The 24474-nt window shown below is 41.9% G+C and overlaps 1 protein-coding gene and 1 long non-coding RNA gene across 3 annotated transcripts in view; one reads left to right on the plus strand and one right to left on the minus strand.

Annotated features, from left to right (window-relative positions):
* Window positions 1-21787, plus strand: part of LOC144605617 (uncharacterized) — an 89969-nt gene extending 68182 nt beyond the window's left edge. Inside the window, exon 3 of the long non-coding RNA XR_013548880.1 lies at window positions 21686-21787. This is a non-coding gene — a long non-coding RNA (uncharacterized LOC144605617). The remainder of the gene's footprint in view (window positions 1-21685) is intronic.
* Window positions 1-24474, minus strand: part of LOC144605587 (retinoic acid receptor beta-like) — a 405202-nt gene that overhangs the window by 244754 nt on the left and 135974 nt on the right. The window lies entirely within an intron of this gene.

A 24474-nucleotide genomic window follows, 5' to 3' on the forward strand; every position in this document is an offset into this window, starting at 1 on the left:
AACAATAAAATAAAATAAAATGGCATGAGATGAATGAATCAGGGAATGCATGCACGTGGATTACTCAAAGCTGCAGGACAGATAGATGAAGTGGTTAATAAAGTATAGGGGGATAATTTATTTAGCCCGAAGAAGGGTCCCGACCCAAAACATCACCTATCCATTTTCTCCAGAGATGCTGCCTGACCCACTGAGTTACTCCAGGATTTTGTGTCCATCTATGAGGATACTTTCATTTATCGGCAAATATATATATATATATATATATATCAAAATTAAATAATAGAATACAATAAAATACTCATTAAGACACAGCGAGCATACCATGATTCAGGTCACCACACTACAGAAAGAATGTGAGGTTTCTGGAGAATATACAGAAGATATACATGAAAAGCATTAAGGCCAGAGAACTTCAACAATGAAGACGGGTGGGGGGGGGGGGGGGGGCTGCTGAAGGGTTTGCGGGTTTGGGGATTGGGAAAGGGTGATTGGAATCGGCAAGGATAACAGAGCTTCCGTCTCCAACGTTATGTGACGTTATGACACAGAGCTGGGTGGCAGTGTGAACTGTGAGGAGGATGCTATGAGGATGCAGGGTGACTTGGACAGGTTGTGTGAGTGCGCAGATGCATGGCAGATGCAGTTTAATGCGGATAAATATCATATCATCATATCATATCATATATATACAGCCGGAAACAGGCCCTTTCGGCCCACCAAGTCCGTGCCGCCCAGCAATCCCCGTACATTAACACTATCCTACACCCACTAGGGACAATTTTTACATTTTCCCAGCCAATTAACCTACATACCTGTACGTCTTTGGAGTGTTGTGAGGTTATCCACTATGGTGGCAAGAACAGGCAGGCAGATTATTATCTGAATGGTGTCAAGTTAGGAAAAGGGGAAGTACAAAGAGATCTGGGTGTCCTTGTTCATCAGTCACTGAAAGTAAGCATGCAGGTACAGCAGGCAGTCAAGAAAGCTAATGGCATGTTGGCCTTCATGACAAGAGGAGTTGAGTATAGAAGCAAAGAGGTCCTTCTGCAGTTGTACAGGGCCCTAGTGAGACCACACCTGGAGTACTGTGTGCAGTTTTGGTCTCCAAATTTGAGGAAGGACATTCTTGCTCTTGAGGGAATGCAGAGTAGGTTCACTAGGTTAATTCCCAGAATGGCGGGACTGTCGTATGTTGAAAGACTGGAGCGACTGGGCTTGTATACACTGGAATTTAGAAGGATGAGAAGGGATCTTATTGAAACATATGAGATTTTTAGGGATTGGACACGCTAGAGGCAGGAAACATGTTCCCAATGTTGGGGGAGTCCAGAACCAGGGGCCACAGTTTAAGAATAAGGGTAGGCCATTTAGAACGGAGATGAGGAAAAACCTTTTCACTCAGAGAGTTGTAAATCTGTGGAATTCTCTGCCTCAGAAGGCAGTGGAGGCCAATTCTCTGGATGCTTTCAAGAGAGAGTTAGATAGAGCTCTTAATGATAGCGGTGTAAGGGGGTATGGGGAGAGGGCAGGAACGGGGTTCTGATTGTGGATGATCAGCCATGATCACGTTGAATGGCGGTGCTGGCTCGCAGGGCCGAATGGCCTTCTCCTACACCTTTTGTCTATTGTCTATTGTTATTTTCAACTGAAGAATAGCAGGGTTTCTGATCTCACTACCTGGAAAGATGATAGAATCTGAATTTTCAAAATATTCAAAAAGTAGTTGCATGTGAACATGTTCACATATTATTGTAATACTGTGAGCGATTAAGGTGAGGGGGAAAGATTTAATAGGAATCTGAGGGGCAATCTTTTTGCACAGAGGTTGGTGGCTATATAGAATGAGCTGCCAGAGGAGGTAGTTTTTAAAGAAAACTTGGACAGGTACATAGATAGGAAAGAATTAGAGGCATATGGGCCAAATGTGGCAAATATGACTAGCTTAGATGGGGCATCTTGCTCAGCATGGGTGAGTTGGGCTGAGTGGCCTGTTTCCATGGTGTAGGTCTCTGACAATATCACTGAGTAAGTAACTATATTGTTATAGTTATGTAACTATATTGTTATATAGGGGGAAGAGAGTGGAAGTTTTGTTGCCTTCCATCACAGTGAGGGGGTATTTGGACTCACTGTGATGGATGTTTGTCTTGGGGTCGTGTGTCCTGTGTACTTTTTTCTTTTTTTTGTTGTGTTTTGTGACTACTGAAATTTCGTTCGGTACTTGTACCGAATGACAATAAAGTTCTATTGGATATTGGATTGGATTGTTACACATAAAAATACTACTTTGTATTTGTTGAACTGCACTGTAAGATTGGAATGGTTCTTGGACAAGACAAAATGAGCAGCAGCAAATAGTTTGTGTGCATGTAGACATATAGATTCATAAATTCATGGTGATTACAGCACTAGCACAGCACTAGCACTAGCACAGGCCCTTTGGCCCAGCTCTTCCATGCTGACCAAAATGCCCCATCAAAGATAGTCACATTTGCCTGCATTTGGCCCATATCGTTGTAAACTATTCCTACCCGTGTTCTTGTCCAAATGTCTTTTAAATTTTGTTATAGTACTTGCCTCGACTACCTCCTCCAGCTCATTCGATATACCCACCATGCTCTGTGTGGAAAAAGCTGCCATTCAGGTACCAAGTAAATTTTTCCCCTCACCTTAATCTTTCACAATATTACAATAATGTGTGTACGTCTTCGCACCCAACTACATATTAATTTTTTGGAAATGTCTGTTTCTATCATCTTTGATAATCATTGAGGCAATGCTATTCTATGCTAGTCCCCTGTAATGGAGCAGGGCTAGACCACTCAGGCCTGTGGTGTCACTGAATACCTTCATGGCTGATCTAATTGTTTGGTTTAATTTATTATTGTCACATGTGCTGAGATACAGTGAAAAGCTGTATTTTGTGACCTCAGTTTCACAAGCCTTCCCACCCACAACAACCTTTTGCTTCCTTGCACGTCAAGAATTGATCTACCTCTCCATTAAAAATACTTAAAGACCTTTATAGCGTCATTAAGTTATACAGCAGAGAAACAGGCCCTTTGTGCCAACTCGTCCATGCAGACTAAGTTGCCTGCCTGAGCAAGTCCCATTTGCCTGCATTTGCCCCACATCCTGAGTTTCCCAAAATGTATAAAAGTTTGATAAAAATTGTTTTCTTAATAATAGATTTAGGGATTGTTTATCATGATCACCTCACATAGATCATTCACACTTGTTTCTGGTGTATTCCTTCTGCAGACATCAGTGTTGGAATTGCTCATACCGATGTGTTTCTGCTAAGTTAAAGACCATACAGGTTTGGCCTGGTTTGTCTTTGTTTGCAGTTTTTCAAAAATAACAAATTGCTGCCATTTCAGGGAAGACATATTTATACCTTGTTTCAGTTTGGCAGTATCTCCCCAGATAAGTATAAAGTCAAAGATCCTCATCACAGTTCACAAAAATGGTATACTTATATGATATAAATATGTAATACTTATTAGCTGTACATTTCTTTAACCCTTAATTCACTCAGCTGAGCTTTTCATCATCCCTAACAATTACAATTTTACAACTTGTCACAAACAAAAAATCAAAAATGTGTTACAAAGCACTAAATTTGTGCACTGAATCCACATCGTATCATTTGGCACATGCTAAAGAGTCTGGAAAAATAAACACATTGTGAGCCACAGATCTGAGTCTGGAAATTTAATTGACAAATAGTGCTCTGGAAAACTACAAGATGTATATGAGTCAGAGCCATGATGGCTCCAGACCAAGAGCTGGAGAGTAGAGTTAGGCTGGACAGCATTGCTGGCAGGTATGGGCATGCTGAGTGGTATAGCCCCTGTTTGATGCTTTAATATATTGTGGTTTAGTGAACTTACTTCATAATAAAATTAGTTGTTATCAACATTGAGGTTTGTCAAAGAATCCATGGATCAAATACTTGTGAAATAGCAAACACATGGCAGATAAAACTTAATGCACAGTTGTGTGAAATGCAGATCGTAAATATAAATTGCATGGTGGAGTTTTAATTTGGGTGCAAAAATAAAGGGACCAGGGGCATACTTTGTGTTCTTGGCAGGACATGGGATTTGTCCATTGTGCAAAGATTGCGCATGTTTCTTCAGCCATTCTATCCTCTTTTCTCTGCTGGCTGAGCCACTGATAATCAGACAATCCATTAAAGTAATGGCAAAGAGCCAGAAGTGAGATAAGGGCTTTTGTTTTACAACGGTGTTATTCTGATTTGGAAAGCACTGCATGTAAAGTTGCTGGAAATAGAAATTGTTGAAATACCTGAAGCGAAGAAACATTTTGGAGAAATTGCTGTAGATTGCTGTAGATTTGGACCAATCATCGAGCTGTATGGGGCAAAATGGGTTGAGTGGTGTTGGGTCCTAAGAGTCTAATGATGTGGACAAATCTTCCGAATTTCAATGAAGATTGGCAATTAGAAGGCCACGATTGTATTTAAAGTTCTGAATTATTTCCAATGGCTTGACCTGTAGGTTTTCAGCTTAGACCAGTTTCTCCTCCCACCCTCTATTCAGTAGGCAGACAGGAGCAAGCCACATCACCAAGCCCTGGCATGATGTAAGGAGCAAAATTAAATGAGAGATGGGGAATGTCTCATCATATCTGACGAGTATGTGGTTTGATGGACACAGAATGCTGGAGTAACTCGGCGGGTCAGGCAGCTTCTCAGGAGAAAAGGAATGGGTGACTTTTGGCTTCGAGACCTTCAGTCTGATTGTAGTATGGGGGAGAAAGCTGGAAAAGAGGTGGGAGTGGGACACCTCTCCTTTTTCTCCAGATATGCCACCTGACCTACTAAGTTACTCCAGCATTTTGTGTCTATCTTCGGTGTCATATCATATCATATCATATATCTACAGCCGGAAACAGGCCTTTTCGGCCCTCCAAGTCCGTGCCGCCCAGTGATCCCCGTACATTAACACTATCCTACACCCACTAGGGACAATTTTTACATTTACCCAGCCAATTAACCTACATACCTGTACATCTTTGGAGTGTGGGAGGAAACCGAAGATCTCGGAGAAAACCCACGCAGGTCACGGGGAGAACGTACAAACTCCTTACAGTGCAGCACCCGTAGTCAGGATCGAACCTGAGTCTCCGGCGCTGCATTCGCTGTAAAGCAGCAACTCTACCGCTGCGCTACCGTGCCGTGTATACCAGCATCTTCAGTTCCTCTACACGAGTACGTGTAATGCATCTACTGCACATGCAGTTATGTTCCCACCGCAGAACAGCCTCGCTGATCTTAGGGATGCTGGTAATCAATCCACTGAGAAGACTATTCTGACCGGCTGTATCTACCAAATGCTTTTCCTGTATTATTGTTCTCTTTGGCTTTGCACAATGTATCTGGTCTCTTCAGGAATTGGATATGATTTTCACAGACTTAGCTAAGGCTGAATGAATAAAATACCACACCAAACAATTGCACATAATACTTGAATTCATTCCTTAACAACTGCAGTGTACACTTTGACCAGTAAATAATTACAAAGTAAATTTCTAACTTCATCATTGCACAAAAATAGTGCAACACAACAGCGGATAAACGTAGAAACAAAGAACTGCAGATGCTGATTTACAGAAACAGAGACATAAAGTGCTGGTGTAACTCAGTGGGTCAGGCAGCATCTTTGGAGATCATGGATAGATGACATTTTGGGTTAGGACCCTTGTTCAGACTGTTTGTGGGGGAGGAAGAGAGCTGCAAGTGAGGAGGGGCTGGACAAAGCCTGGCAAGTGAACACAGGCGAGGGGGATTTTTGATAGGCAAATAGTTGGACAAAGGCTAATGAAGAAAAAACAGAGGGTGTGAGACAAAAGGATTGAAGATTTGCAAATTGTGAAGCCAGAGAAAGGAATGCTGGTGGAGGGGGAGGGGGAGGGGGAGGGGGAGGAGAGAAGTAGGTGCAAGTCCAGATGGGGTGGCATATTACTTGGGCCAGTGCATTTTCAAAGTGCTATTCAATTAAATGATTTCCCTTACTCCTTGTCTGTAGCCTTTTCAGTTATGTGAACAATTCCCATTTAAAAGTTGCTACCAAATTTGATTCTGCCATTCTTTCAGTTAGTGCAATAATATTGAGTTACCTTTAAAATAATTTACCTCTTTTCCTCTCTAGGCTATTTACCAATGACCTTAAATTAGTCACCTCTGGTTATCGACCTTCCTGCTAGTAGAGATGTTTTCTTCCGATATACTTCATCAAACGCTTTTATGATTATTTTTTAAATTTTCTTTCACCTTCTTTATCCTAAATAGAACAATCTATGCTTCTCCAGTCTTCTTCCAGAAGTCCTTCATCCTTGGGAACCATTCCAATAAATCACTGCAAGGTTTTGACATCCTTCCTAAAGTGTGCAGCTCAGAACTGAACAAAATACATCCGCTGTGGCCTAACCAGCCTTTCATATAGGCTTGGCAGAGCCTTGTGACTCTTTTATTCTGTGCTTTTATTTGTGTTGAAGGAACTCATCTGTTTCCTTAACAGCCATATCAGCATTCTGTTACCTTCAAAGATCTGTTTCTGTGAAGCCCTTAAAAATTGGACCATTATATAACTCACTTAAATTATGTTATACTTTGTTAAACACTTTCTGTGATGAATGAACTATAATTAGTTTGCCATTGCATTAACAGATCTCAATTCAGTTCCTGGCAGATAAACATTTAACCAACTCGAACATAACGGTAATCTGACATCTTTGCGATTCATTCACAAAATGCTGGAGTAACTCAGCAGGTCAGGCAGCATCTCGGGAGAGAAGGAATGGGTGACGTTTCGGGTCGAGACCCTTCTTCAGACTGATGTCAGGGGGGTGGGACAAAGGAAGGATATAGGTGGAGACAGGAAGATAGAGGGAGATCTGGGAAGGGGGAGGGGAAGGGAGGGACAGAGGGACTATCTAAAGTTGGAGAAGTCGACATTCATACCACTGGGCTGCAAACTGCCCAGGCGAAATATGAGGTGCTGTTCCTCCAATTTCCGGTGGGCCTCACTATGGCACTGGAGGAGGCCCATGACAGAAAGGTCAGACTGGGAATGGGAGGGGGAGTTGAAGTGCTCGGCCACCGGGAGATCAGTTTTGTTAATGCGGACCGAGCGCAGGTGTTCAGCGAAGCGATTGCCAAGCCTGCGCTTGGTTTCGCCGATGTAAATGAGTTGACATCTAGAGCAGCAGATGCAATAGATGAGGTTGGAGGAGGTGCAGGTGAACCTTTGTCTCACCTGGAAAGACTGTTTGGGTCCTTGGATGGAGTTGAGAGGGGAGGTAAAGGGACAGGTGTTGCATCTCGTGCGGTTGCAGGGGAAAGTGCCCGGGGTTGGGGTGGTTTGGGTAGGAAGGGACGAGTGGACCTGGGAGTTACGGAGGGAACGGTCTCTGCGGAATGCAGAGAGGGGAGGGGATGGGAAGATATGGCCAGTGGTGGGGTCCCGTTGTAGGTGACGGAAATGTTGGTGGATGATATGTTGGATCCGCTGGCTGGTGGGGTGGAAGGTGAGAACGAGGGGGATTCTGTCCTTGTTGCGAGTGGGGGGAGGGGGAGCAAGAGTGGAGCTGCGTGATGTAGAAGAGACCCTAGTGAGAGCCTCATCTATAATGGAGGAGGGGAAGCCCCGTTTCCTGAAGAACCAGGACATCTCGGAAGCCCTAGTGTGAAACACCTCATCCCGGGCGCAGATGCGGCGTAGACGGAGGAATTGGGAGTAGGGGATAGACTTTTTGCAGGGGACCGGGTGGGAAGAAGTGTAGTCTAGATAGCTGTGCGAGTCTGTGGGTTTATAGTAAATCTTTGCGATTCAATTGGTTGTGCCGGTTTCATTTACGTAAACCATTATTTGCATTGCGAACCATGTGACATTATCCATTTTCAGAATCTATAAGCGCCAGAGACCCGTGTTCGATCCTGAATATGGGTGTTTATTCACAAAATGCTGGAGTAACTCAGCAGGTCAGGCAGCATCTCAGGAGAGAAGGAATGGGCGGCGTTTCGGGTCGAGACCCTTCTTCAGACTGCGCTGTCTGTGTGGCATTTGTAAGTTCTCTGTGTGACAGTGTGGGTTTTTGTTTGAGTGCTCTGGTTTCCTACCATATTCCAAAGATGAGCAGGTTTGCAGGTTAATTGGCTTCTGTAAATTGCCCCTAGTGTGTCGGATGTGAAACTGGGATAACATAGAACTAGTGTAACCTAGATTGTGTGTCGGGGCTGACTCGTTGGGCTGAAGGCCTAGTATCCACACTGTATCTTTAAAACTAAAACTAATGCATTTCCAGGAGGACTAATGCATTGCTGGGAATAAAGAGTGAGTAGTGCAGTTGCACTAAAAGATGTCATACTGAAACCTTATTTGCCTATCAAATTATCATTAAACATCTCGTAAAATGATTCACAGAATCATTTAGCATCTTGCTTTGGGCGATGAATTTGTATTTAGCTGCATAACAAGAAAAACTAAAATAAAATGAATGGCTTTAAATATCATATCATATCATATCATATATATATACAGCCGGAAACAGGCCTTTTCGGCCCACCAAGTCCGTGCCGCCCAGCGATCCCCGCACATTAACACTATCCTACACCCACTAGGGACAATTTTTACATTTACCCAGCCAATTAACCTACATACCTGTACGTCTTTGGAGTGTGGGAGGAAACCGAAGATCTCGGAGAAAACCCACGCAGGTCACGGGGAGAACGTACAAACTCCTTACAGTGCAGTTGCATTTGCTTAATGCAGATTACAGGAAAGAAGCAGAAATGGACTAGCTCTGTATGTTTATATTACTAAAAATGTGGAAAACTTAGAGGTCCTCAGAAAAGCGAGTCAGTGATTCCTTTGCTGAGATGAAACTCAGCAAGTTTCAGATCGGCACCAGCCATGACTCCCTCTCAGTGTCGTTGGTCACCTTTGTAGGGAACACTATGGAATGCGGTCACTGCCTGCTATCTATTGAAGTTAAAGTTTAATAAGATTTCTGATTCTATAAAGTGGGTTGATTGAACACACATGTTCACAATTTGTGATTCTCCTGATGTCCAGAAGGTGAATACATAAGTTCATTGCATGGGAACCATCAAATTGACCTATTTAATGACAAGTGTATGATTAGATATAATTCAAACAGTTATAATCTCTTACTTACTACCTTCTATAATATGAAAAACTGCAATTCATGCCATTCCGGCCCTGTTAATATGTTAAAGTTACTTTGCATGCCAGCAATCCTTTAACATTACTGCCACCATCAATGGTTATTAGTGACTAATGTGTCCATTGGTGGTATAACTTCAACATAAATCTTACTATCTTATCAACAATGGCTGCATTATGGCAGATATCCTCATTTACTATCATTATATTGTTGGAATCACAAATACCTCACAAAATAGCATTATTTTAATTTGAGCAGTTGTAACATTTGGTGGCGTTACAGCCAGGAACAAACCACCCAGGAAGTTTACTCCTACAGCCTTTTGCTGGATGGAGAAGGACCACCTGTAACACTGACTCACAAATTCCAACCAACTGCAATTTGAGTTAATTTTTCCATAGGAAGAAAGAGTAAGACAGAAAATAGAGAGAGGCGGGGGGGGGGGGGGGGGGGGGGGGGAGAGGAAGAAAGGGAAAGGAGGGAGGGGGAGGGGGAGGGGGAGGGGGAGGGGGAGGGGGAGGGGGAGGGGGAGGGGGAGGGGGAGGGGGAGGGGGAGGGGGAGGGGGAGGGGGAGGGAAAATCAGAAAGAGAAAATCAGAAAGAGAAAATCAGAAAGAGGTCATGGACTTCAGAATCTCAGAATCAGATGAGATCGCAAAAAAAAGGAGCTTGCAGTTGCCGTCTCATTCACAGACTCCCTGCTGAGAGGTGAGGTCAGTAGTGTTTAAGTGAAAATATGAAGTACTAGAGGAACTCAGGGGGTCAAGCAGCATCAGTGGAGGGAAGGGAATGGTCAAGTTTCAGGTCAAGACCCTTCATCAGGAGAGCAGCAAAAAGGAATTTAATGATGTCATTAGATGGAGATCTGTCCTTTCTGCACCTCCACACCCACCCCCTGCCTCCCTTTCCTACAACACACATGGTAGGTCAATTATATCTATGGACATAAATGAGTTGAGATTTCAGTGTGTGGTTGCTTCAACCTGCATTCAACAACACTGGCAATAAAACTTAAAACACATTAAAATAGGTGGTTGGGTGTCCATAAAATAAACAAATAAAGTCCATGGGACACGTATATCACATAGTATTCACTTCTGTAGCATAATGTACTCCTTGCTGAATTGTGAGCTGTGTATTGATTAATAATAATACTATCATAAATGAACAGTGTATTGGTTTTTGGAACTTACGCAACAGTAAAAAAAGTATTTTGTGCAAACATTGGTTATATCACAGTAATTATATTGTTTGCAGTTTTGTGTGCCTCATTTGTTGGACAAATTTGTTGAACAATGATTTGTTGGAGAAAGCTCTAAGGGAACTAGGGTCAATACTCTGGGAGAAGGTGAAGTGGCTTTGCATTTCACCCAATGAATTAAGTTGATAATCTGTCATGGAGCAAATTCAGACTGTTTTGTCTTTCAAGTGTGTTCCATATGCCTTAATACTGATTTTTTAAAAACATGTGCTGTATCTAATTGACTTCTAAGCTATGATATGTAACAGTGCTTTCTCCTCTCAAACCTTCCACTGTAATGAAGGTTTTTCTCATTAGTGGAAACAATCAGCGAGGATAGGTGACAAAATGTCCTCCATGATAATTCACAACACTGGTGTCGCACTCGTGTGCGTTCTCAGCCATTTTACTGTAATTCCTCAACATTCACGACTGTGCAGTCAAAAGTCTGCTCGAATTCCATATAAATGTGGGGAATAATTAGGGTACATGCACAAAATGTTTTACCCAGAGTAGGGGAATCAAGAACCAGGGGACATAGGTTTAAAGCGAGAGAGGAAAGAATGAATAGGAACCTGAAGAGCAACTTTTTCACACAGAGGGTGTGTGAGGAGATAGTTCAGACAGGTACTATAACAACATTTAAAAGACATTTGGACAGATACCTATACGATTAGGAAATGATGAGAGGGATATGGAACAAACAGGCAGGTGGGACTAGATGGGGTGTTTTGGTCGGCATGGGAAAGTTGAGCCGAAGGGCCTGTTTCCATGCTGTATAACTCTATCATTCTAAGTTTATTCTCTGTTTCTACCACCTGTTGTACCTGTGTACGGCTTGATTGTACTCATGTATCATATGATTGCCTGGACATAATCAACGTTTTCACTGTATCTCGGTATACGTGATAATGATAAACCAATAACAATGCCAAATCATCAATACTTTAGCACGAATTGAAATGATTGCTTTGAAAATAAGGTGTCTATGAAAAACAAAGAAAAATAGAGATTGAGAAAAAAGAGAAGGGAAATTAAAGAATCAAAACTTAAGTATGGCAAATGAAATATAAAGAGGTTTTGCATAGGAAAAATTAGAGAAATTAAGAGAAGTTATAAAAAAATTATTGTAATAAACCAATAAAGAACAAGTTCTTACAATAGATATTTTAGTGAAAAGAGATTGCCTAAGATAAGAACAAGCTATTAGGAGATGTCAGCAAGCTTGAGGGGATGAAGGAAATAGCACGGATATTTGCTTTGATTTTCTTCAAGAAAAAGGGCAGCACGGTGGCGCAGAGGTAGAGTTGCTGCCTTACAGCGCCTGCAGCGCCGGAAACCCGGGTTCGATCCTGACTGCGGGTGCTGTCTATATGGAGTTTGTACGTTCTCCCCGTGACCTGTGTGGGTTTTCTCCGAGATCTTCGGTTTCCTCCCACACTCCAAAGACGTAGATATGTAGATAAATCGGCTTAGTATAAATGTAAATTGTCCCTCGATAGTGTTAATATGTGGGGATCGTTGATCGGCGTGGACCAGTGGACTGAAGGGCCTGTTTCCGCACTGTATCTCGAAACTAAATTGAACTAAAATATGTTGTGGATTGTCAAAATGTAGTTAAAATAATTAAAATCCCATTATTCAAACACATATTATTCAAAGCTTACTAAGGAGACTACCCAAGTTTAAAGGTGATACACAATGAGCGGACCTTTTGATGTTAATCCTGGGGAAGGTGGGGAAACATTTTTAGCTCTGAATCAACTTTCTTCAGACAGAACACAGGTAAAGAATGAAAAAGTAGCGGTCAGCAGCTGCTTAACCATTGGAAAGTATTAGGCACATTGAGAAATATTTATCTGAGAAAATCAAAAATGTACACGTAGTTTGTGGTTGGTGGAATTATTTGAATAACAGAGATTAGATGAAGAGGATACAGTGGATCTTTCCTTTTCACATCCCAACCATGTACTTCCATAAAGGGAACCCACTGTCCTGTGCAGACTGCCATGAACAAACCTCTAATGCCACATTAGATGTTGATTCTTAATGCCATCAGAACTGGTCTAGTTACTTGCAAAAAGTATCATTCTGAGGAGCCAGGGAAACATAGAAACATAGAAACATAGGGAAGTGAAATAAATGTAGACATCCCCATTTTGGGAGAAAATCAGCACAAAAATATATATAAAAATGTAAACTGTGCAAGGCACCGAGCCTTGCGGCATTCCACTCTCCACTGCCTGCCATTCTCAAAAGGACCCGTTTATTCCTACTCTTTACTTCCTGTCTGCCAACCAATTCTCTATCCATGTCAATATCCTACCCCGAATATCATGTGCTCTAATTTTGCTCACCAACTCCCGTGTGGAACCTTACCAAAGGCTTTCTGAAAGTCTAGATACACTACATCCACTGGCTCCCCTACATCCATTTTACCTGTCATATCCTCAAAAAATTCCAGAAGATTAGTCAAGCAGGATTTCCCCTTCATAAATCCATGCTGACTTGGACCAATCCTGTTACCACTATCCAAATGCGCCGTTATTACCACTTTAATAATTGACTCCAGCATCTTCCCCACCACCGATGTCAGGCTACTGGTCTATAATTCCCTGTTTTCTCTCTCGCTCCTTTCTTGAAAAGTGGGATAACATTTGCTACCCTCCAATCCACAGGAACTGATCCTGAATCTATTGAACATTGGAAAATGATCACCAATGCATCCATGATTTCTTGAGCCACCTCCTTGAGTACCCTGGGATGCAGACCATCAGGCCCTGGGGATTTATCAGCCTTCAGTCCCATCAGTCTACCCAATACTATTTCTCGCCTAATGATTTTTTTTTCCAGTTCCTTTGTCTCCCTTGATCCTCTGTACATCTGGGAGATTGTTTGTGTCTTTCCTTAGTGAAGACAGATCCAAAGTACCTGTTCAACTCTTCCGCCATTTCCTTGTTACCCATAATAATTTCACCCGTTTCTGCCTTCAAGGGACCCACGTTTGTCTTTACTAATCTTTTTCTTTTAACATACCTAAAGAAGCTTTTACTGTCCTTTATATTCTTGGCTAGCTTTGCTTCGTACCTCATCTTTTCAGCCCGTACTGCTCTTTTTGCTATCTTCTGTTGTCATTTGAAAGTTGCCCGCTACTCTTTGCTATCTCATACATCTTTTCTTTTAGTTTTATTCCATCTCTAACTTCCCTTGTCAGCCACGGGAATCTTTCTTCCTCTTTGGAATGAAATGATCCTGCATCTTCTGTATTATGCCTAGAAATTCCTGCCATTGCTGTTCCACCATCGTTCTTGCTAGGATCCCACTCCATTCGACCTTGGCCAGCTCCTCTCTCATGCCTTCATAGTCCCCTTTGTTCAACTGCAACACTGACATTCCTGGTTTAACCTTCTCCCTCTCAATTTGCAGATTAAAACTAATCATTTTATGTTCACTACCTCCAAGCGGTTCCTTTACTTTAAGTTCCCTTATTAAATCTGGTTAATTGGACAACACTAAATCCAGAATTGCCTTCTCTCTGGTAGGATCCAGTACAAGCTGCTCTAAGAATCCTTCTCGGAGGCATTCTACAAACTCCCTTTCTTAGGGTCCAGAACCAACCTGATTTTCCCAGTCTACCTGCATATTGAAATCCCCCATAACTACAGTGGCATTACCTTTGTTACATGCCAATTTTAACTCCTGTTGCAACTTACACCCTATATCCAGGCTACTGTTTGGGGGTCTGTAGATAACTCCCATTAGTGTCTTCGTACCTTTACAATTCTTCAACTCTATCCACAATGACTCTACATCGTCAGTCCCTATGTCACCCCTCGCAAAGGACTGAATTCCATCCCTCACCAACAGAGCTACCCCACCTCCTCTGCCCACCTGCCTGTTCTTTCTATAGGACGTATAACCCTGACTATTCAGTTCCCAGTCCTGATCCTTCTGCAGCCACGTCTCTGTAATCCCCACAATGTCATACCTACCAATCTCTAACTGAGCCTCAAGCTCATCCATTTTACTTCTTATACTTCGCGCATTCATATATAGTACTTTAATCCTTTGCTCATCTCAGCTTCCACATCGATTCCTCTTACACTTGGCCATTCTCTCCTATTGCTTCCTGAGCTTTCTGTCCCGTTAATTCTGGGGTGTTTCTTAATTATTCCTATACTCTCTTTACTTTAACTCCATTCTTGTCTATCCCATTTGAACCCCCCCCCCCACCACTATTTAGTGCACTTGTACTCCTAGATCCCTCTGCTCTAGAACACTACCCAGAGGCCTACCATTTACTGTGTAGGTCCTGCCCTGGTTCGACGTCCCAAAATGCAACACCTCACACTTCTCTGTATTAAATTCCATTAACCATTCCTTTGCCCACTTGGCCAATCGATCCAGATCCTGCTGCAATCATTAACAACCACCTTCACTGTCTGCAATACCACTAACTTTTGTATCATCAGCAAACTTGCTAATCTTGCCCTGTTTGTTCTCATCCAAATCATTGGTGTAGATGACAAACAGTAACGGGCCCAGCACCGAACCCTGTGGCACACCACTAGTCACAGGCCTCCATTCTGAGAAGCAACCTTCCACCATCACCCTCTGCTTCCTTCCATGGAGCCAATTTGCTATCCATTAAGACAGACTGTTTGGAGTAGAGTGAGGATGCCTGGCTAACAATACATCCGAATGCTCACTTTGGAAGTAACAACGTTGTTGCAAAGGGTTCCAGCAACAGATAAACTGAGCAAGTTACAGGGTTAGGTGGTATTGCTGAAGTAGAAACAGCCAATCTGAATGGTAGTTTAGATATGTTTTCCAATGTTCAATCTGGAACTGAACATGATAAGTTTTATGAACTATATAGTTCGGGCAGTTCTTGGGGAAAGGAATGAAGTGGATGGTCAGGGAACAGACTTTCAGACAGGCTTACAAAACAGTCGTTTCAAGCTTCCAAATATCTTGTTGGAGGACATTTCTGCTCTGTTAGTACTGTGCATCGGACATGCTGTGCAAACAATTGGAGGTAGCAGGGTAATAATGAGATAGAGTTATGTGGCTTCACTGTGATTGTCCTTATGCAGATAGTAAACAGGAGGTGGCCCAGGACAGATAGAGGGGGATGCCAGACGAAAATTTGGGGATGCGGAAGGATTGGCTGTTAGAGATGATTTTACAGCTAAAATTGGATAGATACAAGATGAGTATGTTTTACAACCAGCCAGACAATGGTAGAGAGGCTAGAGAGAAGAATGACATGACCCATTGTGTCAAAGGTTGCAGGTTCCCTCAGAAGATAAAGAGAGAGATTATCTTTCTTGCATGGTCAGACAGAGCAGTAAAGAGAACTGTATATTGCTGAGTTCAAGGAGGATAAGCACATGCAACATTAAAGTTACTGGTAAATGTGTGCACCTGCATCCATAACTTGGTGTTGAACATACTTTAATATCGGATTTTTGTGGGGCGCTTTCTTTGTTCCCATTTGCGTTATTAGTGATTCTGCTAAGGGCTGATGTTATAATGAGACAGGGATGGAAACTTAATTGACAGAGTTCATACAAGTACCACCTGGAAGGATAAACATAAACGTGGGAGGTTATAGCACTCACTGTAAGGACTTCTGGGATGAAAGTAAGGTTGGAGATGAGGAGACAGTCTGCAAGGATGGAAAGTCAAAGGTATCTTTTGGGGGGGGTGAGGTGGTGATTGCAGGTTTAAAGAGAAAGCAGTCATGTCTTCTATAGATAGTTACATACTAGAGCATCACTCAGTAAACACAGAATTTTCTTTTCTGGATGAATTGGCGAATTTGGGAACTCACCTGATTTGACCGACCATCTCCGATCATTTCAGGAAGTTATTAGGGTCCCAGAAAAGCTGAAGCAAACGCTGTATCACTGTGACAGAAATGCTCACCAATTCCCCCTCTCTCCAACCCGCCTCAATGTATATCCAATTTCCAGACTGCATATGCCTGGAAACTCTGGAAGCAGTGCAACACCACAGTTTCTGGACAGGGCAATGAAGTTAAACATAATTTTTGCTTTAAGAATCGTCTACTCAACTGAGCCTCTGGGACCAGTAAGTGCCTTTTTTTAGGTTTTTGTGTTTCAACTGGTTAAGAATCCAATGCTGCAGCATTTAACCTGCAAATATTGGCAATACCATGGACTGTACTAACATAAATTAACGTTATTATAGGGGTAGTTGCCATCACCCTGCAGCATGTGGCATTTGTGGGCTTCGCATTGATGGAGTGGAACGTATTCACTTATGGGATTTGCAGTGGGAGATGGGGACTCCCATGGTCTCATGTCATCAATAATGTTCTGAACTTTAGATGTTCTAGCCATACTTCATTTCCTGTGGCTGCCTGTTTTCTAGGGAAGTTTGATAAATTAAGAGGCTTGGAGAAACAAGGCGATAAGTTCAACAGGGGGCGACAAGCAGGGTCATCCAGTGGATATCTCCTGCTGTTAATTTTAACAACCTGTTGAATAGATGCTCAGGCTTTAATCACTTTGGCTGCCACTTATAGAGTGATATGGCATGGATGTGCTAAGCTCAGAGAAATTCTCCTTGGGGGAGGTGTAGGCTCCGCATCCACGCATAGGTGATAAGCATCCACACGCAGGCCATTTTGTAATTATACACAATAATTCTTAGGCAGGGATTATTTAGCAATGTCTGGATGTTTTCCTAGCTGTGCATGACTGAGAAGGGAAGGACATGCCAACCATTGATTGAGTGAGAAGGAACATGATGTGCCTTCAGCCAGCTCACAGGAATGGAAACATACACAATATATGTTCAAGGGAGAAGCTGTTATCCTGATAACATCACCCCAGCCCGTGCCTTTGAGACAGACAAAACTGGAAATGCTGGAGTCTGGAGCAAAGAATAAAACTGCTGGGAGAACTATGCAGGTTGAACAGCATCTGTAATGTGGGAGAAATTGGAGAAGGAAGATGATCAGGATAAAAAGGAAATGGGGTGGTGGGAGGGAGGGGAGGATGAAATAGGAGCCAATAAGTGATAGGTGGACTGAGGATAGATGGAACCACGTGAGGGAGGGGGAGAGGTGGATTTACAAGACAGAGGCAAAACGGCGTTAGGTTCAAGGGTTCAAAGGGTATTTTATTGTCATGTGTACCAATTAAGGTACAGTGAAACAAAGGACAAAGAGAAAAAAAGGAATGAAAAAGACGGATGGAGCCAGGTGAGGGGAGGGAAGGGCGAAGGTGGAGATAGCTGCTGAATTCAGATAAGATGGGGTACAAAGGCTACCAGTGCTTGGATCTGACCAGTAAGGAAAGTGAAAATGGAAACCATTAGAAAAGCGGTAAAGAGCAGATGGTAGCAGATGGGGAAGGAGAGTCGGTGGGTGAAGTGTGGGGTAGTAGGTGGATGGAATCAAAAGGGGCAGGAGGATGAAAACATTGGTGGGGGGGGGGGAGGGGGGCTGGAGGAAGGGGGAGGGTGTGGCAGGTGAAATAACAGTTTATCTTTTATTCATTTTCATTGACATCCAATGGTAGTGATGAAGGCCTTGGGAAGGTAGCTTTTACTTGCGATTAGACTCAACGACGATAAAGAACTATGAAGAGTCTGACCTGGAGGTGATGGTGGACCAGTGTTCCTACCTGTCTGCTGTGTAGACCATCTTGCTAATATATGTAGTGGGTTTAGGAGATAGTCTGGGCTGGTAATTGCAATATATTTTGTAGAGGATATGCACCACAGTCGCTGTGCTCCAAGGTGGAAAGAATGAGCATTTAGGGTGGTTAATGAGGCTGCTTTGACTTGGATGGTTGAGAGTTCTTCTTGCTGCACGTTTCCAACATGTGTTCCATCACACTACTGAGTGGTGCTTGCAGATGGTGGAAAAGCTCTGGTGGTTGTCTAAGGGGAGTCACTTACCAAACAATACCCAGCCTCTGACTTGTTGAAATAGTTATGGTATTTCTGTGATAGCTCAGCTTGAATTTCTGATCATTGATGATTCACGGGATGATGACAATGAAAGACCAGTGATGGTTTGAATTCGCCTAGGTCCATGCACTTACCAATTAGTTCCCAATGAGGGTTTTCTGGTACTCTAGTGTAATTCCTCCAAACATTTTGTATACAAGTAACTATTCTCTTGCATAAAAGAAATAAGAATTCCTAAGATATTTGTGAAAAATTAAATGATATTGAAATTGTTCCATACTATTTTTTGGCATTATGAAGGCAGTGCTGGTCACCCCAAAGCTGTTTGCAAATGACATATAACGAGTGAGAACTGCAATTGCATGGTTCACAAAGTTGTGTTGTAGGGTTTCTCTGTATAACACCATGCTGACACTGGCACTGACACACACTGATAATATCAGTGAAGCATTCCCCATTGACCCGCTGCAAGTTCTCACAGTTCTCAGCATGAAATGCAGCAGGTGTAATCCTTGCAGTCAGCCACATCACAACACAAGCATCAACATCCAGCCGCAGGGGAGTGTTACAATTGAATGAATGGAAGATGCAGTGATAGGTGCAGGTGGAGAGGTGTTTGCAGGAGAATGCTCCCAAGGGATCAGAAGAATCTAGACAGACCAGTAAAAGAACAGTGGCTCCTGCAAGAATATTAAAGTCATAGTCATGGAGAGATACGTCACTGAAACTGGTCTTTCGATCCATTGAGTCCATGCCAACCATCAACCATCCAATTATACCAATCCTACATTAAACCCACTTTTTTACTCTCTCTATACTGCATTTCAATCAACCTCCCCCGGTCTTTACCATTCAACAATGCACAATGGCAGTTTACAGTGGCCATCATTCTGCATGTCTTTTGGGATATGGGAGAAAACCGGAGCATCAGTGGAAACCCAAGTAATCACAGGGAGAATGTTCAAACTTCACACAGCACCCGAGGTTAGGTATGAACTTGAATCTCTGGTACTGAGGTAGAAGCTCGACTAACTGTACCACCATACCACGTCTTTGTACAAGGAAGCCAAGGAAACTCCTGAACCTGAAGCTTTTCCAGCAACTCCACTTTTCAGCCCAGCAACATTGATGTTCTAACTGATGACGCTGCAGATACATTTTTGCTTGTTGCACTTTTATTGGAAATCGTACTGAGAATATGAAGGTTGGCAAAAATAGTAGGCCAATTTCTGATGGGTACCAAAACACTAAAAAATGTGCATAAAACTGATCCACTGCAGGTTGTTAATTTTCAACTTTACAACACTATGTTTTCCAGAGTTGCATGAATAAATTTCTACTCCCTCATGTAATAATAAAAAAAATGTTTACATTGCCCTGAGATATATCATAGAAACACTGCATTGGTATGGTAAAGTACAGTGTTAAATGTGAACTAAATAATGGCATTCTCCCTCGTAAACTTACACTCAAAAGAATTGCCTTCAACATATCATCACCCCACTCTGCACTTTCATCAAAGCAGGAAGTACAGAATGGGGGTAAAAATCTTACATATGACACCGTCCTGACTTAAGCATAGAGTAAAAGTGTTCTAAAAGCATTAAAATTAGATTAGTTCTATTTCTTCATGGATCAAAAGTATGTAAGGCAAGAAATGAAGACGTACAGGTGTTCCCAGGCATCGCCATCTAACATAGAACTCAATGCTTTAACGAGCCTAGTTCACATCATGCCCATCAAGAGAAGAGAAGATGTTAGTTGCAGCACCCTACAGCCAGGGGAGTCACCACCTGGATCATATCATCAGTTCTCACATTTTTCTGAAATAAAATCTTTCAGATGGAAAATACAGGACTCCAAACCATTTGCTTGCAGTGGATCAAAAATGCCCAATGAATAGCTGATAAACAAAGAAGTGTTGAAAAGGAATCTGTGACTGATTTAATCACCCACACCCATTAATAATAATTCCAATTTTGAATGTACTTGCAAGGTAGGTTTTGACCATTTGATCTTTCTGGCTATCTGTTAAAGACTTCATTGTTATTCCAGCATCACTTTAGTTTTAGTTTAGTTTAGAGATTCAACATGGAAACAGGCCCTTTGGCCCACCGAGTCCGCGCCGACCAGCGATTCCCGCATATTAACACTATCCTACACACACTAGGGAGAATTTTTATATTTACCAAGCCAATTTACCTACATACCTGTACGTCTTTGGAGTGTGGGAGGAAACCGATGATCTCGGAGAAAACCCACGCAGGTCACGGGGAGAACGTACAAACTCCATACAGACAGCACTCATAGTCAGGATCGAACCCGGGCCTCCGGCGTTGCAAGCGCTGTAAGGCAGCAACTCTACCTCTGCGCCACTTCTGCACTAATTCTAGTTAGGAAACAGCAGATTATATAATTGTTCTACTTCATACAGTTATATTAAGCATCTTCATGCTGTTTACTTGCTCGCTGCCTTTTTGACCCGATATTCCTATTATCTAAAAAAAGAGCTTATTTTTCTAATTTAAAAAACACTTCTTTGTCACTGACAGATTATTAAATGATGCAGAGAAGGTGCAATAATTGCACAATATTTCAAAATTGACATTATTCTGTTTATGGATATCATAAAATGTATGGCATGTTGATAAGATAAAGATTATTATGCTATCAATATTGATTTCTTAGTATATTTAAGAATGTATTTTCAGAAGATTCTGGAGGAATGGTATTTTTTTATTTAGTATGTAAGAACAAAATGGGAGGGAAGGCGGTAGAGAAATGTCAATAAAAATAATGCCCCATTCATTGTTTCCAATATGATCCCATTTCACCTTGTAGCATATTTATTCATTGCCAGTAGCAATGAGATCCAAATAACACAGATCTTCATTGCCATTGACAACACTGACAACCTCACACTTAATGTGAAGTTATATCTCTGCTTTGAAGTCAATAAAATATTTGCGGGTTCATCCAGAATAGCAATTTGGAAAGTCGGAACTTGAACTGTGGAGTGACCCCATCATTTTAACTGCTACGGCTGACTGATTCACCAATAGGGGTGCTGCCTTTGCTACTTCCTACCTGTGCTACATAGGGACAATGGTACTACATTGTAACAGCTAGAGGATGACACAGAAAAAATACTGAAAACAAATGTAAATGAATAAAAAATAATAAAAAAATAAAATTCATAAACAGATGTGTTAAATCAAGGATGAAGAGAAAGCTAAATAATACAATTATTATTAATTACATTTTGCTTTTCTTCTTTTAAAGGGATGTTCCAATGATTTCATGGAAATCACTTAAACAGTACCTGCAGTGAATCTACTTTATTCCAATTGCATTGGTTCAAATGAAGCTGATAGTTATTGCAAGGTAAATTCTTTTTACTTTCCTCATGGTACTATTTGTTTGCAGACATCCATAAAAGTTCTTCCTGTCCATATGTATCTGGGGGTGTAGGGGTGAGGGGAGTAGGGATTTGGGCCACCAGTGCACATTTGGTAGAGCAGAAATCTGATGAATCGAAGTTATCAGAAAATGCTGGAGTAACACAGCGGGTCAGGCAGCATCTCTGGAGAGAAGGAATGGGTGATGTTTCGGGTTGAGACCCTTCTTCAGACTGATGGGTCTGAAAGAAGGGTCTCGACCTGAAACGTCACCCATTCCTTCTCTCCAGAGATGCTGCCTGACCCGCTGAGTTACTCCAGCATTTTCTGATACTTTCGATTTGTACCAGCATATGCAGTTATTTTCCAACATCCATCCTATTAAAATTTGCAAATCCAGAGCTCAACCACCAGATTCAACTCACTCAGTTACACTTAAAATATATCAAGTTATATACTTAAGATTGCCAAAGCATATTAAAATGAAAAGGCACCAAATTTAATGGAATTGAAAGTATGGTGGTGATCACCATCAACCAGCAATATTCCCACACATTCTTAACACTGGTAACCAAAGCCAAATCCAAATTTCTCCTTGTTTTCCTCTTGAATGCAGAATTTCCAAACCATGTCAGGAGACCCCACTTTAAAGTGCATACTTCTCATCCATCTTTACAAGTGACTTTCAGTTTCTGCACTTACAAAAATCAATCCCCATGTGTGTTCCAGCAGGCAGATCTTCCAGCCCAGGATTAGTGAGCACTGTCACATCCCATCCTCAGAAGAAGATGTTCACAAAAGTACACCTGGGAACTCTCTGGATCTGCCTGAATCATTAATATGGCTTTACTTGTTGATGTAGCAGTGGGTGAGGTCTAAGGTTGTGCAAATACAGGAGTTTCCAGTATGTCAATTGTAGCCCCCAACTGCTACCTCTGCTGAGTTTCACACAAATCAAGGACGAAGTCATGAATCTTCCTGGCTTATACTGTAGCAGCCAAAACAATGTAGTGTGGGAATGCACAAAAAAAAATCATGGAAGCTGAACAGGTTCTTTAAATATGTACATTTTACAGTCTATATAGTCAATATGAATACTAGACCCAGCAGAAATCCAATTTTCCAGTTTAGTCATACTTATAGACACACAAATGCTGAAACTTATTAACAGTTAGTTTCTGTTCTGAATGTTACCTACCAATGACAAGCCCAAAAAAAATCCATTATTTAAAATGCAAATAATTATGACTGGCACCTTTAGTGTTTAGTGTAATTTGTTTGAAATTATTCATAACCTTTACCCTTTCTGGAGAATCAGTTGCAGTCAGACCCTCTGTCCAACGAATGTCCCCGATGGTTTTAAATATTCATTGCTTTACAGATTTAATTCCACATTAATTATTAAAGCAATACAAAATTGCTTCCCCTACCCTCCTTCTCATGCATCTCATACTCATACTGAATTAGATTTGTTTTATGACACTGGGCTTACTTGTGTACTTCAAAGTGCAGCACCAACAAACCAACAAGAAATGTAATGAATTCCATCTGCCATATCCTTGCCCATTGACCTAACCCCCCACCCCTCCCCACGGCTCCTGTAGACTCAGCACATCCTAATCAAAGCCCAAATTGCCAACTAACTTAGTATTGTCATCAAACCTGGATACATTCCATTGTATCCACTCTCCCCACCCTTGGATTCAAATCAATGATGTAGCTTTGGAATGTTCACATCTCCAGTGGACAGAAGCAGCTTATCTGTCCAAAACCACCCTGTGATTGCAACTAGGTTTTGATAGGTGTGCCATGTATCTACATTGTATATGGTTGTCAAACTTTATTAAAGATAAGAGTTGTTTATTATGTTATTTGTCGCTCTGGCTCAGTTCTTAGAGGCATCCAAGTTTGTTTCTAAACCGTTCCACTGAAAACAACAGGAGTTGGTACCTGCCCTGCTCAATGGCAAAGGTTCCAGTGAAGAGACAATGGATTGCTGGAGATGATGTCTTTCAATTGAAATTATAAATCATGATCTTTTTGTCTGAAACAATGAGAGAAAACAGCACTTTACTCAGCACGAGGAAACATATACACTCCAAAGACGTACAGGTTTGTAGGTTAATTGGCTGGGTAAATGTAAAAATTGTCCCTAGTGGGTGTAGGATAGTGTTGGTGTACGGGGATCGCTGGGCGGCACGGACTTGGTGGGCCGAAAAGGCCTGTTTCCGGCTGTATATATATGATATGATATGATATTGTTTTCAACATTGAACCTACAACAGATCTTGTAGAAGAAGGGTCCCAACCTGAAACGTAACCTATCCATGATCCCCGGAGTTGCTGCCTGGCCCCCTGAGTTACTCCAGTATTTTGTGTCTTTTTTGTAAACCAACAACTCTAGTTTCTTTCCAGCTGTTATCAGGCAACTGAACCATCCTATCATCGACAGGAGAGTGATCCTGACCTACCATCAACCTCATTGGAGACCCTCGGACTATCCTTAATTGGACTTTACTAAACTTTATCTTGCATTAAACATTATTCCCTTTATCCTGTATCTGTACACTGTGGACGGATTAATTGTAATTATGTGTAATCTTTCTGCTGACTGGATAGCACGTAACAAAAAAAGCTTTTCACTGCACCTCGGTACATGTGACAATAAACTAA

This window comes from Rhinoraja longicauda, chromosome 2, assembly GCF_053455715.1.
Source record: "Rhinoraja longicauda isolate Sanriku21f chromosome 2, sRhiLon1.1, whole genome shotgun sequence".
NCBI classification, from domain to species: domain Eukaryota; kingdom Metazoa; phylum Chordata; class Chondrichthyes; order Rajiformes; family Arhynchobatidae; genus Rhinoraja; species Rhinoraja longicauda.